The sequence below is a fragment of the Puma concolor genome, chromosome B1 (genome assembly GCF_028749965.1).
Source record: "Puma concolor isolate L17-30 chromosome B1, mPumCon1.1.hap2, whole genome shotgun sequence".
NCBI lineage: Eukaryota > Metazoa > Chordata > Mammalia > Carnivora > Felidae > Puma > Puma concolor.
The window spans coordinates 38,391,061-38,397,060 of NC_141670.1; positions in this window are offsets into that span (position 1 = coordinate 38,391,061).

The window sequence follows — 6,000 nt, forward strand, 5'->3', positions numbered from 1 at the left end:
AGACTTGGAGAAAGTTGAGAATGAAGTACCCAGCACAGTCTCCTATCAACCAGGTTGTGTACAGAATAAAGGCCTGTGGGCTTTGGCCAAAGGAGGTCTCTGAGGGAATACACCATGGAGTCCTGTCAGCAAGTACCGGCATTCTTTCCTCAGGAGTCAGGGATTTCTGGCTTGGTCTATCCCCACCACTTTTCCCATCAGTTGAGGGAGATAGCATTGCTTGAGCTGTAACTATTGTGTTCTGAGGGCTCCTGCTCAGGAATCTACAAGAAGGATTCCTGGCATGGGCTCTTCCAATGTTGACCCCATGCTGGTTCATACTTTCCATGTGCTAACTGTCTACCTTTCAGAATGTAGGCAACTCAATCATCCAGATCAGAGATGCAAGCTATCCCTCTTCACCTCCCATAGCACAGCAGGCCAAGCACCAAGCACCCAGGGACTCAAGGTCTTCTTTCCTTTGGTAGAGAAGAGCCTGATATCTCTCACTGAGCACAGGAGCAGAGGGAGAGTTTGCGGGTACCAAGGGGTACCATCTGAGTGATTGATGGCCCCATGGAACCTAAGGGAGAAAAAAATAAATGGTCAGAAATACAGCAAGGGGAAGGAAGTGGGCACCATTTGGGCCAAAGCTCAACCATTCCAGTGGGAATGGGGATCCACAGGTAAAGAAGATGTCTTTCTTTATTTCCCCTTGGCCCAGAAGGAGGCCATCTCCCTGCCCAATTCTCTGGCCAAACATCTGCACCAAACACTTTCTGCTGGTCCATTCCAAATTCCCTGGGCCTCTGAATGGACACATACTTTTGAAACCCAGTGAATTAACGAAGAAGGAGCCTTGTGGCCAAACCTCTCCCCCAGTCACAAGGACTGGACCAGACTCCCAAGTGGAAGGCAGAGGACAGGAGCCTTGAGACACTGACTCTGAACAGATTGTGGGAAGAACCTTGTTTCTACAAGAGAACAAAGATGTGTCAAGATGGATAAGGAGGCCTGGAGTTCTCCAGACCTTGACTGGGATTTCTATGGGGAAGGGAGTGCCAAGCACCAGCTCCTGGCAATCTGGCTCAGAAAAGAAGAAACACCAGGCAGCTTAGGCAAAGGCGCACTCTAGTGTCTCCATCTGGGAGCCCTGTCAGCTACAGCCTGCCTTCTTCCTTCAGAAGGACCTAGAGTTCCCTGGGACTTGGTCTGCTTTTCTTGCCTTTGCCATCATGGATTGGAGTCAGCAGTGACAATGCCGTAGCCTGGAGCTTCCCCCAGCTGTGGCCCCAAGTGTGGAGAAGGACATTGATGCCTTCTTGTAAAGGGTTCTTTCTGTGCTGATGAGCTTCTGGATCCTATTGCTCCTGTGTGAACTGTCTGCTTTGCAGAAGGAAAACACCTCAATCAGACAGAACAAAGAGGCGATTTGGCTCCACTCTCCCACCCCTTGTCACAAACATCCAAGCACCAAGGTCAGGAATAGGGGGGCTATTCTCTGTGGGATATCCGATGCTCATGGCTGTTACTGAGCACGGGACCCAGTGGGAACCAGAAGTCCATAATTGGGTGACAGATGACTGACTGTCAGATCCATGGCTCCTAAGGGTGAATGAAGAAACAATCAGAAACAGGGGTATGGCTAGAGTCAGGACCAAAGGGCATTCAATATTTCCACCCATGGGATTTGAACAATGTGGAATAGAGATGCTTATCTTCATTTCCCCTAGGCCCAGCAAGGAGGGCAGCTCACCACTAATACACCTGGCCAGGCCTCCACATCTGGACTCCTCATTTCTCATCTGGACTCTTTCCAATGCCCTAGGGTGCTGGATGTCCATGTCATCCTGTAATGAAATGCCAGAGCCCCATTGGGTCCACCTATCCCACAGTCACAAGGGCTGCTCCCCATTGGACATCTGCAACTCAGAGATAGTACTCTGAAAGACTGATTTTGTATGAACCCTCAGATGAACCTTGATGGATAATAAAGCAATGTCATGAAACTGGATACACCGAGGGGCAGAGTTCTTCATGAAGGATGAGAATGGATCTTGTTTAGAAGAACCTGATGAGCACAATGTATTCACAAGCTAGCTTGCTCAGGAATCACAAGGACCTTTGGGGGGCTTTTGCTACAGAAGTACTCAAAAGATGCCCATTGGAGCCCTGTGAACAAAAGGCCCATATTCTCCCTCAAGAAATAAGGGGAAACGTTGGCTTCTGGTGTGCTTTTGCTCATCGTATCCATCAAGAGGGGAGGCAATGGCTCTCAGCTATGCTCCATGTGATGATCATAGGTGGGAATGAGGCCTTGGTGCACCATTTATTCAAAAGGCATTTTGGGCACCGATCAGGTGTTGGAGTGTGCTGAACATTGGCAGAATGTCTGTTCTTCCGAATGAGGGTTGCTCCATCCATTAAGGTTGGTGAACATGTGGCTACCCATTCCCATGATACTGTAGCCTGCCCAGAACCAAGAGCTCCAGGACAGGGGGCTAGCTTTCCTCTGGGATGTCAGACTCTGCAACCCCCTCTTTGGCTCGGGAAAGGTTTGGAACTCACCTCCACACTGGGGAACTTGTGTGGTGTACAGGACAGACACATGGTCTCCCTGTGTGAACTGAGACAAAGTTAGGAAAGCAGCAATGGAAGAGTAATGACAAAGTGAGTCAAAGCTGTGTATTCAAATGGGAATGGGGGAAACCAAGGAAGGAGACCTGGACATTCCCTTCCCATTGTCCACACAGGAGGTGGGATCCACCTCCTACATCTGGCTTAGCCTACCCACAAGGCATTCTCCCTGGGCACCTGCACACACCCTGGGTGTGGGGTGGGCCACATCATTCTGAAACCAAATTGAGAAGGGTCCAATCCAACATCTCTAACAGCATCATAAAAACACCACCAAACTCCCAAGCTGAAAGAAGATGATATGACTTTGAGACACTATCTCAGAATAGTTTCCCTGAAAACCATCTTATATCAAAAGGGCTCAGGGGTTGTAATGGATACACACACTTCCAGAGTTCTTCATCACACATTAGACTTAGAGAAAGTTGACAAACAAGTACCCAGCACAGTCTCCTATCAACCAGGTTGTATACAGAATAAGAAAGTCCTGTAGGCTTAGGCCAAAGGAGCCCTCTGAGGGACTATACGATGGAGCCCTGTCAACAAGCACCTGCATTCTTTCTTCAGGAGCCAGGGATTTCTGGCTTGGTCTATCCCTGCCACTTTTCCCATCAGTTGAGGGAGGCAGCAGTGCTTGAGCTGTAGCTGTTGTGTTCTGAGGGCTCTTGCTCAGGAATCTGCAAGAAGTATGTGGTCTCTAATTCCTGGCAAGGGCTCTTCCAATGCTGACCCCCTCCTCATTCATGTGCAAACTGCCTCTCAGAATAAAGGCAACTCAGTCATCCGGGTCAGTGAGGCAAACTGGCTCCCCTTCACCTTCCATAGCACAGCAGGCCAAGCACCAAGCACCCCAGGATTCAAAGCCTGTTTCCTTTGGTTGGGCAGAGGCTGATAGCTCTCAACGAGCACAGGAACAGAGAGGGAGATTGCGGCCTACCCAGTTGTGCCAGCTGAGTCAGTGATGGCTCCACGGCACCTAATGGAGAATAAAATACATTCTCAAAAATACAGAGAGGGGAAGGAAGTTTGCACCAGGTTGGGCCAAACTCACCATTTCAAGTGGGAATGGAGATCCATTGGAAAGAAGTTTTTTCACTTCATTTGCCCTCAGCCCAGAAGGAGGCCAGCTCTCTGCCCAATTCTAAGGCCAGCATACACACCAAACATCCTCAGCTGGGTCCCTTCAAATACTCTGGGCCTCAGCATGGATGTATACTTCCAAAACCCACTGATTTAATGAAGAAGGCACCCTGTTGCAAAAACTCTCCCACAGTCACAAGGACTGGCCCAGATTCTGAGGTGGAAAGCAGAAGGTAGGACTCTTGAGACACTGATTCTGAACACATTGTGGGGAAAACCTTGCTTCTACAAGACAGCAACGATGCGTCAAGGTGGATGAGGAGGGCCAGAGCTCTTCAGAGCTTGGAAGGGGAATTCTATGGAGAAGTCAGTGCCCTGCACCAGCTCCTGGAAACCTGACTAGAAGAAGAAGAAGCAGAAACACCTGAGAGCTTATGCAAAAGCGCCATCTAGTATCTCCATCTGGGAGCCATATCAGCACCAGGCCTGCCTTCTTCCTTCAGAAGGACCTAGGGCATTCTAGGCCTTGGTCAGCTTTTGTTCCTTTTTGCAACATTGAATGGAGTGAGCAGTGACAGTGCTATAGCTGGCAGGTTTGCCCAGCTGTGGCTCCAAAGTGTGGAGAGGGGCATTGGTGCCCTCTTACTGTAAGAGGCTCTTTCTGTGCTGGCCAGCCTCTGGATCCTTTGGCTTCTGTGTGAACTGTCTGCTTTTCAGAAGGAAGGCACATCCATCAGGCAGAGCAGAGAGGTTAGCTGGCTCCACTCCCCCCAGCCCTTGCTACAAAGAGCCAAGCACCAAGGTCAGGGTATGGAGGCCCATTCACCTTTCAGGTATCTATCAGATGCTGATAGCTATAACTGAGCATGGAACCTGGTGGGAACCTGACACGCATTCAAGGGTGCCTGATGAATGAGTGCCAGCTCCAAGACTCCTAAGGGTGAGTGAAGAGGCAGTCAGAAACACAGGAAGGGAGAGGATATGGTTACAGTCAGGACCAAAGGGCATTCAATATTTCCATCCAGTGGGAATGCGATCGGTGTGGAATGGAGATGTTTATCTTCATTGCCACTAGGCCAGCAAGGGGGAAAGCTCCCCACTAATACATCTGGCCCAGCCTCCCACACACAGCTCTCGACTGAACCCCTTTCTGATGCCCTAGGTCTTTGGATGTCCATGCAGAACTGAATACAAAAGGCAAAGTCCCCTTTAGCTCCACCTGTCCCACAGTCACAGGGCTGGCCCCTGTGGGACATTTGCAAGCTGGAGATAGTACTCTGAACAGCTGAATTTGTGTAGGTACCCCAAGACGAACTTTGATGTATAATACAGCCATGTCATCAAACCGGAAACAACGAGGGCCAGAGTTCTTCATGTTTAGGAGAACCTGACTAGCACAATTTATTCACAAGCTGTCTTGCTCAGGAATCACAAACACCTTTTGTGGGCTTTGGCTCCAGGATTCTGCAAAGGATACCCATTGGAGCCCTGTGAGCAGGAGGCCCACATTCTCCCTTAACGAATAGAGGGAAACGTTGGCTTCTAGTGTGTTTCTGCTTATCATATCCATCCAGAGGGTCAGCAGTGGATCTGAGATATGGACAATGTGCTTCCATGCAATGATCAAGAGGTGGGAACGAGGTCTTGGTGCACTATTTATTCAAAGGGCTTTTTGTGCACTGATCAGGTTGCAAAGCATGCTGCACTTGCCAGACTGTTCCTTCAATTGAGGGTAGCTCCATCCATTAGGGATGAGGGTCCAGGTGGCTATCCATTCCCATGATACTTTAACCTGCCCGCCACCAATGGCTCAGAGACAGGGTGAATAGGGATCCTCTGGGACATCAGACACTGAGAGCCATGCATAAGGTCAGGAAAGGCTTGGAAACTCACCCCCAAATTGGGGAACTCAGTTGCTGTAGGGGACAGACACAGGGTCTCCATGTGTGAACTGGGAGCAAGTTAGGAAAGCAGCAGTTGGAGAGGAATGACTCCAGGGTGAGTCAAAGCTGTGCATTCAAATGGGCATGGGGGAAACCAAGGAAAGAGACCCCAACTTTCCCTTCACCTTGACCCACACAGGAGGTGGTATTCGCCCCCAACTTCAGGCTTAGCCTACCCACGAGGTGCCCCTGGGCACCTTCACACACACTGGGTATGGGCAGGGCCATATCATTCTGAAACCAAATTGTGAATGGCCCAAGGCAAAATCTCTATCACCATCACAGGCACACCACCAAACCCCCAAGCTGAAACAAGAGGATGTTACTCTGAGATACTGTCCCAGAATAATATCCATGCAAA